This window comes from Somniosus microcephalus, chromosome 25, assembly GCF_052327205.1.
Source record: "Somniosus microcephalus isolate GS21.2 chromosome 25, FLI_Smic_1.0, whole genome shotgun sequence".
NCBI classification, from domain to species: domain Eukaryota; kingdom Metazoa; phylum Chordata; class Chondrichthyes; order Squaliformes; family Somniosidae; genus Somniosus; species Somniosus microcephalus.
The window spans coordinates 39687583-39701482 of record NC_141011.1 but is presented as its reverse complement, the minus strand read 5'-3'; positions in this window follow the sequence as shown (position 1 = coordinate 39701482).

The following is a 13900-nucleotide window of genomic DNA, read 5'->3' as shown; positions in this document are numbered from 1 at the left end:
CCCTTCAGCACAACACGACAGGAAACACTGCTCATTCGGGCCTGAACATGGACATTTGACGGAAGGGATTTGACAGCAAGATTTCTAACGGTGACTTGTCAGAGTAAATCATTCCTGTCAGGCAGAATGACAGAGGTTTCTGGTCTCCTTTCAGTCTCAACAAACCGTGACTGAATAGCGGAGAGAGGTGTTTATATTGAGTTGTATATTCCCTGAAGCACAGGCCAGAGTTACTGGCAAAGAAAACTGCCTAACCGTGGGCAAATATTCAGGCGTGTGTGAGGGCGACTGGACCAGGCTCGTGTCTGTTGTCCGCTTGCAGCGATATATCGGTGAAAGTCTTGCACTTCCTGTCCACAAACTGTTACTCCTCGTGCCAACATTTAATGTCACTATTAAGGCCGAGAAATTGATTGACCGTAAAACGGGCACCAAAGCATCCAATATGATGGGCGGGGCGAGGGGGCACGTTCCACGCTGTAAGTACGTCGCCCGCCATATTGGTACAGGCAGAAAAAGAGGCATCCAGGGCTCGTGCCTGAAACAGGCTTTTTGCATATGCAGATAGGGGGCCTAAGCTAACACCTGTCTGAGGACCCCTTCCAAAACTGGGCTGCCCTGAGCGCAGCCTAAGAACAATAAGGGATAAAAAATTAAATATATATGTAAAGGAATATCTCAAAAACATTCATTTACAGATTTCACAGAATAACAGAATTGTGAAATTTAAATCCCCAGCAGTAAAAATCCAGAATCCCTGAAATTTAACGCAGAGAAGTGTGAAGTGACACATTTTGGTAGGAAGAATGAGGAGAAGCAATATAAACTAAATGGTACAATTTTAAGGGGGTGTAGGAACAGAGAGACCTGGGGGTGTATGTACACAAATAGGTGGCAGGACAAGTTGAGAAGGCTGTTGAAAAGTCACACGAGATCTTTAGCCATATTAATAAAGTAGAAAAGCAAGGAAGTTTATAAAACTCTGGCTAGGCCCCAGCTGGAGTGTGGTGTCCAATTCTGGGCACCACACTTTAGGAAGGATGTCAAGGCCTTGGAGAGGGTGCAGAGGACAGTTACTAGAATGGTACCAGGGATGAGGGACTTCAGTTATGTGGATAGACTGGAGAAGCTGGGGTTGTTCTCCTTAGAGCAGAGAAGGTTAAGAAGAGATTTGATAGAGGTATTCAAAATCTTGAAGGGTTTTGATAGAGTAAATAAGGAGAAACTGTTTTTCCAGTGGTATAAGGGTCTAACCATTGGACAAAGATTTAAGGTGATTGGCAAAAGAACCAGAGGCGGTGAAGTTTTATTTTACGCAGCGACTTGTTGTGATCTGGAATACGCTGCCTGAAAGGGCGGTGGAAGCAGATTCAATAGTAACTTTCAAAAGGGAATCGGAGAAATACTTGAAAAGGAAAAATTTACAGGGCTATGGGGAAAGAGCAGGGGGAGGAGTAGGTCTAATTGGGTAGCTCTTTGAAAGAGCCGGCACAGGCACGATGGGCCAAATGTCTTCCTTCTGTGCTGTATCTGTGATATCTTGAGACACAGCATTTATATACAACAGCACAACATGGCTGTAAGAACTGTACTGTACATGGCTTTATTATTATATACATCAGTTGTCCACCAGGTGGCTCTATTACACTTCTCCCTCCTTATTGAGTAAGTTAATCATAGCAAATAATCATTGTACATGACTTGCATGGTATACACAACTCTCAAATGGAACCCATTTTATGTTTCTAAATTACATAGGATATACAGCACAGAAACAGGCCATTCGGCCCAACCAGTCCATGCCAGCGTTTATGCTCCACTCGAAACTCCTCCCATCTTTCTGCATCTAAATCTATCAGCATAACCCTCTATTCCCTCTTCCCTCCTATGCTTGTCTAGCCTCCCGTTAAATGCATCTATACTATTCGCTTCAACCACTCCCTGTGGTAGCGAGTTCCACGCTCTCACCACTCTTTGGGTAAAGAAGTTTCTTCTGAATTCCCTAATGGATTTCTTGGTGACTATCTTATATTGATGGCTTCTAGTTATGCTCTTCCCCACAAGTGGAAACATTCTCTCTGTATCCACTCTATCAAAACCTTTCATAATTTTAAAGACCTATATTAGGTCACCCCTCAGCCTTCTTTTTTAAAGAGAAAAGAGACCCAGCCTGTTCATCCTTTTCTGATTTGTATACCCTCGCATTTCTGGTATCATCCTTGTAAATCTTCTCTGCACCCTCTCCAGTGCCTCTATATCCTTTTTATAATATGGTGACCAGAACTGTACACAGTACTCTAAGGTGTGGCCTAACCAAGGTTCGATACTATAGTAATTCTACTATAGAATTCTGTAACACAAACAAAAGATATGAACTTATTTTCCATATTTACAGATTAAACTTAACCACTTGTTTTCTGTTTCGAAGAGGATACCTTCTTTCTTGAACAGAACTTTCAGATCTTGTTGTAGGACTTTGACTCATTCTAGGCTGAGCCTGCGGAGAATTTTTCTCCAAGGGCTGACCTTGATCTGCATTTGGACTCTCTACACGTTCAGACTGTTTGTCTCCCTAACTCGGGCTCAGACTTAAATTCTGACTTTGTCTTGGACTTGTTTCTGGTACGTCTGATGTAGGATTTGCTGCTGGTACTCTACTTGTAACAAGACTATCTGACTCATCAGAATAAATTGAATCATCCCAGCTTTCAACTCCTTCCACATCTGTAGGCAAGATATGATCAATGTGAACAAACCTAAGCTTTCCATGATCAAACATCATGATCAAATATGTGCGAGGGCCACATATCTTCACTACTCTTCCTGGTAACCACTTTAACCATTTATGGTGATGGTTCTTCACTCTAACCTTCTGGTTCAATTTCACACTTCTCTCTCTGACTCTACCTTTATCATGACTCTCTTTCTGCCTTGATTGTTTCTCTTCTACAGACTGTGCCAAGTTTGGCTTTAACAACAAGAACTTGGTTCGTGGCTTTCGTTTGAGAAACAACTCTGCTGGTTTTCTACCAGTAGTGGTATGAGGTGTATTCCGATAGGTAATCAGAAAATTTGCCAGTTTGTGGTCCAACGACAACTGACGTTTCTTTGGATTTGGATCCAACATTTGCTCGATGAGGGCACGTTTGACAATTTGTACTGTGTGCTCTGCTGCACCATTTGAAGCAGGGTGGTATGGTGGAACTTTGGTATGTTTCACAACGTTTCTGCTCATGAACTGTGTGAACTCTTCTGAACAAAATTGCGGCCCATTATCAGACACAATTTCTTCTGGGAGGCTGTATGAAGAAACCAATCTTCACAAATTGTCTAGTGTTTGGCTTGTTGTTATTATCCGCATCGGAAACACCTCTACCCACTTTGAGTGACTATCTATCACTATGAACAATTGCTGTCTTTCTAGCTCAGCAAAATCTACATGTAACCTTTGCCACACTTTGGGAGGCCATTTCCATGGCTATACAAGTACTGATGGTGGTTTCTTGCTCACCGATTGACATGTTGTACACTGACTGCCTATGTACTCTATCTCTTTATCTAAACCTGGCCACCATAAGTAACTGCGTGCAAAGCTCTTGGTCAAGCACATTCCCAGGTGCTGGGCATGAAGATCTCCTAACAATTTAGACTGAACCTATTTGGGATAACCACTCTTGCTCCCCACATGATACAATCTTTATCCACTGACAATTCATTCCTACGAACGAAATATGGATGGATATCTTCCTCTGATACCTAGTTTGGCCATCCATTTGCTATGTAATCATACACCTTTGACATAATTGGGTCATGTTTGGTTGCCCTACCAATCTCTTCAACTGTGACTGGCAGTTCATCAATGTATGAGAAATAGAACACTTCTTCCTTATTGGGTGTAACTTGTGATGGGATGGCAACCTGGACATAGCATCAGCATTATTGTGATCAGCTGATCGTCTGTACTCAATGTCATACGCTGACAAAATCAAAGCCCATCTCTGCATTCGGGCTGCAGCTAAGGTTGGAACTGGATGGAGGATTGCTGTCAGGGGCTTATGGTCAGTAACTATGGTAAACTTACGACCAAACAAGTATTTGTGAAACTTCTTGACCCCAAAAATCAATGACAAAGCTTCCCTTTCGATCTGCACATAATTCTGCTCACTGGCACTGAGAGTGCGTGAAGCAAAAGCAATTGATCACTCCTCCCCACTATCTAGTACATGAGAGATCACTGCCCCAACTCCGTACGGAGAGGCATCACACGCTAGCTTGATCTCCTTAGATACATCATAGTGAACTAACATGGTACTCTCTATTAACTGGATTTTACACTCTTTGAATGCTGTGTCGCATTCATTTGACCACTTCCAAGGGACCTGTTTTCTCAACAGCTCATTCAGTGAATGTAACAATGTAGCCAAGTTTGGGAGGAACTTTCCATAACAATTCAAAAGACCCAAAAATGATTGAAGTTCAGAGACATTCTTGGGAGTGGCTGCATTTCTGATTGCATCCAGCTTTCCCTTGGTTGGATGTAAACCATCTTTACTACTCTGTGCCCTAAGTACTCCACTGAGTTTTGAAACAACTCACACTTGTGAGCTGTCACTCGTACTCCGTGCTTCTCTAGCCGTTTGAGCACTTCATTCAATACCTCATCATGGATTTGCTTGTTTGGTGCTGATATAAGTATGTCATCCAGATAACACACTACCCCTTCAATCCCTTGCAAAATTTGGTTTATCACCCCCTGGAATATGTCGGGGGCAGAAGACACTCCAAATGGTCGCCTCCTGAACTGATATCAGCCTAGGTGAATATTTATAGCCAAGCATGACTTGGACTCTTCATCGAACTCAAGTTGTAGGTAGGCGTTTGTTAGATCTAACTTCGAAAAGATCGGGCCACCTGTCAGCGTTGTGAACAAACCTTCCACATTTGGCAACGTATTGGGTAGATTACACTCTAGAACCTGGTTTACGGTTATCTTATAATCTCATTACAGCCTTAGTCCAAACATGGACAAAGGAGCTGAATTCCAGAGGTGAGGAGAGTGACTGCCCTAGACATCAAGGCAGCATTTGACCGAGTGTGGCATCAAGGAGCCCCAGTAAAACTGAAGTCAATGGGAATCGAGTGGGGGTGGGGGGGCGACTCTCCACTGGCTGGAGTCATACCTAGCACAAAGGAAGATGGTTGTGGTGATTGAAGGTCAATCATCAGAGCCCCAGGACATCGCTGCAGGAGTTCCTCAGGGCAGTGTCCTAGGCCCAACCATCTTCAGCTGCTTCATCAATGACCTTCCCTCCAACAGAAGGCCAGAAATGGGGATATTCGCTGATGACTGCAGTGTTCAGTGCCATTCACAACTCCTCAGATAATGAAGCAGTCCATGCCCGTATGCAACAAGACCTGAACGACGTTCAGGCTTGGGCTGATAAGTGGCAGGTAACATTCGCGCCACAGAAGTGCCAGGCAATGACTATCTCCAACAAGCGAGAGTCTAACCACCGCCCCTTGACATTCAATAGCATTACCATTGCCGAAACCCCCACCATCAACATCCTGGGGGGTCACCATTGACCAGAAACTTAACTGGACCAGCCACATAAATACAGTGGCAACAAGAGCAGGTCAGAGGCTGGGTATTCTGCAGCGAGTGTCTCATCTCTTGACTTCCCCAAAGCCTTTCCACCATCTACAAGGCACAAGTCAGGAGTGTGATGGAATACTCTCCACTTGCCCAGATGAGTGCAGCTCCAACAGCACTCAAGAAGCTCGACACCATCCAAGATAAAGCAGCCCGCTTGATTGGTACCCCATCCACCACCTTAAACATTCACTCCCTCCACCACCGGCGCACCGTGGCTGCAGTGTGTACCATCTACAAGATGCACTGCAGCAACTCGCCAAGGCTTCTTCGGCAGCACCTCCCAAACCCGTGACCTCTACCACCTAGAAGGACAAGGGCAGCAGGCGCATGGGAACACCACCACCTCCAAGTTCCCCCCAAAGTCACACACCATCCTGACTTAGAAGTATATCGTCGATCAGTCAAAATCCTGGAACTCCCTACCTAACAGCACTGTGGGAATACCTTCACCACACGGACTGCAACGGTTCCAGAAGGCGGCTCACCACCACCTTCTCAAGGGCAATTAGGGATGGGCAATAAATGCTGGCCTTGCCAGTGATGCCCACATCCCACAAACTAATATAAAAAAAACACAACCTTATCTTACCATTTGACTTAGGTATATCAACAATGGGTGTAGCCCAATTACTCAGATCTACCTTAGAGATAATGTTCTCAGTTCTTGCTTAACTTTCTCCTTGAGTGCATATGGTACGGGTCGTGGCTTGCAGTAAACTAGTCTTGCGTCCTTTTGCCTTGGAGTCTTGGATCGGACTGCCCGTTTCACTGAACACCTTAGGATACTGCTTGATGACATCATCTTTCGATGCAAATTTCGCTTCCACACGAAAAATCTCATTCCAATCCAGCTTCAGTGATCTCAACCAATTTCTACAAGGCAGGCTTGTTCCCTGCCACTACTATAAGAGGCAAGCTCTGACATGGATCCTTGTATTTCACTGGTATGGTGACACTTCCTACTACAGGGATTTGCTCTCCTGAGTAGCCTCGCAGCTCTACCTTCGATTTCTCTAGTCGATAATCACGCAACTTGTCGCAATATACTGATTCCGGTACTACGCTCACGGATGCACCAGTTTCGATTTCCATGGGTATCCTGGTTCCTGCGACATCTACTTGGATGACGATACCTCGCGAATCGCTGTTAGGTACCTTCATGCTCCTGATGATGTGAATCTCCAGAAACTCCTCGTCCTGCTGCTTCTCTTCAACGGTATGTAGTGTCTGGCAATTTCTACTTCCAGCATTGCCAGTCGGTTTACTCTTCTGTCGGCATGCCTTCGCAAGATGCCCAGTTTTCTTGCAGTAGAAACGCTCTGCTTTCACATATGGACAGCTTTGAGCGAAGTGTTTTCCTAAGCACTGATAGCACGACTTCAATGCACTGTTACCTTGGCCAGTTGCTGAGGCCTTGGGGCCCAACTGCCTTTTACTTTTAGCCTGCAGCTGATTCACCTCAGTTGTCTAACGACTGGAAATGGCACAGAACTCTCTGGAGTATCGGTCGGACATATCCATCGACAGAGCTGTCTGACAAGCTAAGTCAAAAGTCAAGTTAGGGATTGTCAACAATTTACTTCTGATACGTTCATTTTTCAACCCACAAAGTGGTCACACAAAGCTCGGTCCTGAAAGTTTCCGAAATGACAGTGAATGGATAGCTTTTTTAAAGCTACAATGTACTCTGTTACCCTCGTCATTTAATTGATCACGTGTTCCAAAACAATAACTTTCAGCAATTTCCAGGGGCTCAGGACTGTAGTGCTGTTTTAACTTTGTTAGGATCTCCTTCAGTGGCATGTCCTTCGGCTTGGCAGGAACAAGCAAATTTTTCAGGGTTTCATACACCTTGGGGCCTGCTTCAGTCAAAAAAATAGCCTGTTTCATTTCTAAAACCGCCCGGTTACAGTTTACATCATTGGGGACTTCGACAATACTATTTGTGGTGAAAAACATTTCTAGCCGTTCCACATACGCTCCGAAAGTCTCTCGGTCGCGATGGAACTCACCCAAGCGCCCTATTATTCCCATGGGCGCGGCCATCTGGACTCCGGCAACGTCGACAGTTCAGTCACGTGTGCTCAAAATTTACCTCAGATTTTTTAGTTTTTCTGCAAAACCAAGAACCTCTAACAGTCCCTCCGTCGGTTGGCAGGATTATCCTCCAACAAAAATTTCAGCCAGGGAACCCACAATCGCATCCTCATCGCCAATTCTGTGATATCTTGAGACACAGTATATATATATATATATACAACAGCACAACATGGCTTCTGGTAAGAACTGTACTGCAGATGGCTTTATTGTTATATACATCAGTAGTCCACCAGGTGGCTCTATCACAGTATCAGTCTATGATTCTATGGATGCAGTTGGAACGAAAGGGAACGTGCCTTATTCAGTCACGGTATATCAGTGGCCCTGATGTTATGTTGTACTCGGTATAAATGCCCCTCTGATTATATGACAGTGTATCCTATGACTCACTGTTAACATCGCAGGAGATGTGCTTGTAAATTATGAAACAGTCGAGTGAGTAAATAGTGAAAGATTATTCCCACTGATCTGCGAATCAATAGTGCTGGGATACAGAGTTAGGAATTAGAACCAGAAGTGTGAAGGAGATATTAGAGGGAATCTTTCTGTACAGGGAGTTAGGACGTGAGATACTTTACTACAAGAGGCTGCGTCAGTCACAACGTTAAAGAAGGAATTAGATAAACAGATGAGGATGAAAAAGCGGGGAGTGAGCAGGGCAATGGGATGAGAGTGGACAGCCGCAATGTGGAGGTGGCAGGGCTTCAGGCGCTCTGGGTCAGGTGTGTTGAGATTCCTGTGATAAGCGATCCTGTGTGTATGACTCTATGAATGAATTGAAGACACTTTTACACTAAAGTAACAAAGACAATGATGACAGATGTGAGGGTCACCCGCTATTGTCAGTTGGATGTATTCCTGGAGGTCCCATCACACGACCTCCAATCGCCCCACTCGGTCAAACAGCCTTTTTCTCCCATCTCCAATAGTTTTATAACTAAGAAACTAAACTGTTCAAAGACAATTAAGAAAACACACAATTTTGTTTAATGCCACTATGGTTTTTCTCCTGGGTTTGCGTGCGGCAGTGTCCAGGAGATGAATCTTTAATTCCCGGAGACTCTCTGGCAAACCTGGAGGGCTGGCGACTCTAGTGATGTCCAACCTTTTGTTCACCACAGGTCCTGTAGGTTTGCCTTGGGGACACGTGTAAAATTGAAATCCCTGTCCCCGTTAATTCCCATATATCTCTCATTGTTGACACTAACAGATCCTTCACCGCACGGACTGCAACGGTTCAAGAAGGCGGCTCACCACCACCTTCTCAAGGGCAACTAGGGATGGGCAATAAATGCAACGCCCACATCCCAAGAATGAATTTTTAAAAATCCTCGTGCTTTGATTTAGAATCTAGCCACCCATAAGGTAACAGTGCTAATGACAGCCCTTCCCATAACTCCAGGCCCCACAAAATTCAAACAGGGTGAACCAGCGAATGAGAAATATAAACACAAATCAGGCTGAGTTGTCTGGGCTCGGAGAGCCGGATGTGTCAGGCCTCGGGAGCTGCTCCAGGCCCTAGGAGGCCTCCACACCCCTTCAGTCAGCCATTGGTAGAGTGTGTAGAAAATACATAAAGTTTCTGTAGTTTAAAACGTTGACTAGCAGATACGTGTGATACGATCGAGAAGTTATTGTTGGTGTCCTTCTGTGTCTGGGGTACAATCACTGTATCAGGTGGTGTGTGTGTCTGGGGTACAATCACTGTATCAGGTGGTGTGTGTGTCTGGGGTACAATCACTGTATCAGGTGATGTGTGTGTCTGGGGTACAATCACTGTATCAGGTGGTGTGTGTGTCTGCGGTACAATCACTGTATCAGGTGGTGTGTGTGTCTGGGGTACAATGACTGTATCAGGTGGTGTGTGTGTCTGGGGTACAATCACTGTATCAGGTGACGTGTGTGTCTGGGGTACAATCACTGTATCAGGTGGTGTCTGTGTCTGCGGTACAATGACTGTATCAGGTGGTGTGTGTGTCTGGGGTACAATCACTGTATCAGGTGGTGTGTGTGTCTGGGGTACAATCACTGTATCAGGTGGTGTGTGTGTCTGGGGTACAATCACTGTATCAGGTGGTGTGTGTGTCTGCGGTACAATGACTGTATCAGGTGATGTGTGTGTCTGGGGTACAATCACTGTATCAGGTGGTGTCTGTGTCTGGGGTACAATCACTGTATCAGGTGGTGTCTGTGTCTGGGGTACAATGACTGTTCCAGGTGGTGTGTGTGTCTGGGGTACAATCACTGTATCAGGTGGTGTGTGTGTCTGCGGTACAATGACTGTATCAGGTGATGTGTGTGTCTGGGGTACAATCACTGTATCAGGTGGTGTCTGTGTCTGGGGTACAATCACTGTATCAGGTGGTGTCTGTGTCTGGGGTACAATGACTGTATCAGGTGGTGTGTGTGTCTGGGGTACAATCACTGTATCAGGTGGTGTGTGTGTCTGGGGTACAATGACTGTATCAGGTGACGTGTGTGTCTGGGGTACAATGACTGTTCCAGGTGGTGTGTGTGTCTGGGGTACAATCACTGTATCAGGTGGTGTGTGTGTCTGGGGTACAATCACTGTATCAGGTGGTGTCTGTGTCTGGGGTACAATCACTGTATCAGGTGATGTGTGTGTCTGGGGTACAATCACTGTATCAGGTGATGTGTGTGTCTGGGGTACAATGACTGTTCCAGGTAGTGTGTGTGTCTGGGGTACAATCACTGTATCAGGTGGTGTCTGTGTCTGGGGTACAATCACTGTATCAAGTGGTCTGTGTGTCTGGGGTACAATCACTGTATCAGGTGATGTGTGTGTCTGCGGTACAATCACTGTATCAGGTGGTGTCTGTGTCTGGGGTACAATCACTGTATCAGGTGGTGTCTGTGTCTGGGGTACAATGACTGTATCAGGTGACGTGTGTGTCTGGGGTACAATGACTGTTCCAGGTGGTGTGTGTGTCTGGGGTACAATCACTGTATCAGGTGGTGTGTGTGTCTGGGGTACAATCACTGTATCAGGTGGTGTGTGTGTCTGGGGTACAATCACTGTATCAGGTGATGTGTGTGTCTGGGGTACAATCACTGTATCGGGTGGTGTCTGTGTCTGGGGTACAATCACTGTATCAGGTGGTGTCTGTGTCTGCGGTACAATCACTGTATCGGGTGGTGTGTGTGTCTGGGGTACAATCACTGTATCAGGTGGTGTGTGTGTCTGGGGTACAATCACTGTATCAGGTGGTGTGTGTGTCTGGGGTACAATCACTGTATCAGGTGGTGTGTGTGTCTGGGGTACAATGACTGTATCAGGTGACGTGTGTGTCTGGGGTACAATCACTGTATCAGGTGGTGTGTGTGTCTGGGGTACAATTACTGTATCAGGTGACGTGTGTGTCTGGGGTACAATCACTGTATCAGGTGGTGTGTGTGTCTGGGGTACAATGACTGTATCAGGTGACGTGTGTGTCTGGGGTACAATCACTGTATCAGGTGGTGTGTGTGTCTGGGGTACAATGACTGTTCCAGGTGGTGTGTGTGTCTGGGGTACAATGACTGTATCAGGCAGCATCTGTCTGATGTGCACTGACAGATAGATCGCCACACCAGGAGGGTAAAGCCCCTTTAATGCTTTAATTATTGGGGAATTTCTGAGCATTAAGATGCAGCAGTCAGGCTAACATGACCAGACATGCAGCACCATCCGAGATTCCCAGCTTACAATTCTCTCCCTCCCTGTCCTGATGGTGCTGACTGACTCTCGCTGGCTACGGCCACAATCTCTCCGGGGCCTCATCGAAGTGTGAGTTTAGACAGCGACTGCCAGCAAGCTTGTCAGACAGTGAGGGGGGAAGGGGGGAGGGGGGAGGGTGGAGGGGGATGTCACACCCAGCCCCTCCTGTTCTCCCCCCAACGCACACTCACGCTCACATGCACACGCACATTCACACACGAATACACATTCACACACACACATTTTGCAGCAGGGGGTCATTAGAAAGTGGTGAGGAGGAGTAGGAAGCCTTTCTGAATTGTCCTCTCCCTAGCCCGGGGGGCGCTAAAGTTAAATTTAATGCCCCAACTTCTAAACATGTCCTCAGGAGCGAGCAGCTCGGTCCAGCTGTGCAGACTGTCTCACACAGGCAGCCGTGCCCGTCACAGACAGATGACGTGGAAATGTCCACTTTAACAACCCAAATAACGCTGCTCGGGTGAGGCTGCCCACGGTCGATCAGTGAGGTGATCTGTGCAGCAGGGAACTCTGTCACGATCCACATCCTGTGCGAGAGAAACTGCTGTTGATGCCTAAAGATGAGGAGCCTGCGTAGAGCCAGTGCTTCTCAGTCTGGGACTTTACATAGAACACAGTGCCGTGTGTTCGATGCTAGGGCACCAACTGCTTCAGGCCGGGAGAGGCACTCCACAGCTCTGAAATACCTTTCACCCTTATTTATTGAAAATTGCAACTTAATTCCCCCTCCCCTACCTCTACTCCTCCCCCCACCCCCAACCCCATCCCCCTCCTTTGCAGCCTGGTTGAGAGACCAACTAACTTGATAAGAGTGGAGGGGATCAAACATCTTGTCCGAGTGGTTCTGTTCTGTCCCATTCATTCTCCTTCCCTCTCCTACCCTCCTTCCCCCTCTCCTCCCCTCCCCTCCCTCCTCTCCTACCCTCCTTCCCCCTCTCCCCCCTCCTCCTTTCCTCTCCCCCCCTTCTCCTACCCTCCTTCCCCCTCTCCTCCCCTCCTCTCCCCTCTCTCCTCCCCCCCCACTCCCCCTCTCCTCCCCCACTCCTCCCCTCCCTCCCTCATCCCCTCCCCTCTCTTTCTCCTCTCCTCCCCTCCCCTCCCCGTGAACCTCCAAGTTGATCAAAACCACAAACTTGGCATCACCTGCTTCCTGTTTCACTTCGTCTTCTTCCCTGCTCTTTCCAATCTTGATGGAGTCCCGCACATGTGGACTTTCAAAAGACAAGTAAGAAAGGAAAGACTTACACGTGGAAAGACTGGAGAAGCTGGGCTGGTTCTCCTTAGAGCAGAGAAGGTTAAGAGGAGATTTGATAGAGGTGTTCAAAATTATGAACGGTTTTGATAAGAGTAAATAAGGAGAAATTGTTTCCAGTGGTAACCAGAAGACACAGATTTGAGGTGATTAAGGCAAAAGAATCAAAGGGGAGATGAGGAAACATTTTTCATTATGCAGCGAGTTGTTGTGGTCTGGAATGTGCTGTCTGAAAGGGCAGTGGAAGCAGATTCAATAGTAACTTTCAAAAGGAATTGGATAAATACTTGAAGGCAAAAAAATACGGGGCGATGGAGAAAGAGCAGCGCCAGTGGGCTAATTGGATAGCTGTACCAAAGAGTCAGCACAGGCATGATGGGCCGAATGGTCTCCTTCTATGCTGTATCATTCAATGATTCTATGATTTATACAGCGCCTTTCATGACCTCATGTCGTCCAAATGCGCTTTACAGCCAATGAAGTACTTTTTGAAGTGCAGTCACTGTTGTAATGTAGGAAACGCGGCAACCAATTAGCGCACAGCAAGCTCCCACAAACAGCAATGTGATTATGACCAGATTATCTGTTTCAGGGGTTGGTTGAGGGACAAATGTTGACCTAAATACACACGCATGTGCATGTACACAATCAGCCACGCATACTGTTTGTTCAGTGTAAAGTGAGCGGGCAATCTGTGCTGCGCTGTAACCGTTTGATTCGCATCTACCTCAGACAAAGACCTCATTCAGCTGCGCTGTTTGAAGAGCAATCAAGTCAGAGATCTCGCCTGACTGCGGACTGAGCCTCTGTCTGGGGGGGGCCCTGCTTTCAGAGGGGAGACGGGACCCGGGAACACACACTCACGTGAGAGACCACCAGTGATTGGGGTCTTCCCCCCACCGTATCTCAGCGCCAAAAGGCTTGCAAAACAAAAAGAGTTTACGACCTAGTGACCAGCTGATGGCTGGAGGAATCTGGCAGGTTGTTCCTTCAATTCTCTTTCCTTTACTCCCTCCACCCCAGGAGCGATGGACTCTGAGCTGTGCTTGATTCTCCAGCCATTGGCTTCTCCCTGATATCCCCCCAATGTACGGTTTTATTTCAGGGATCCAAGGCTGAATGAAAACTTCATTAAAGTGAAACTCAGTCCCAGCTT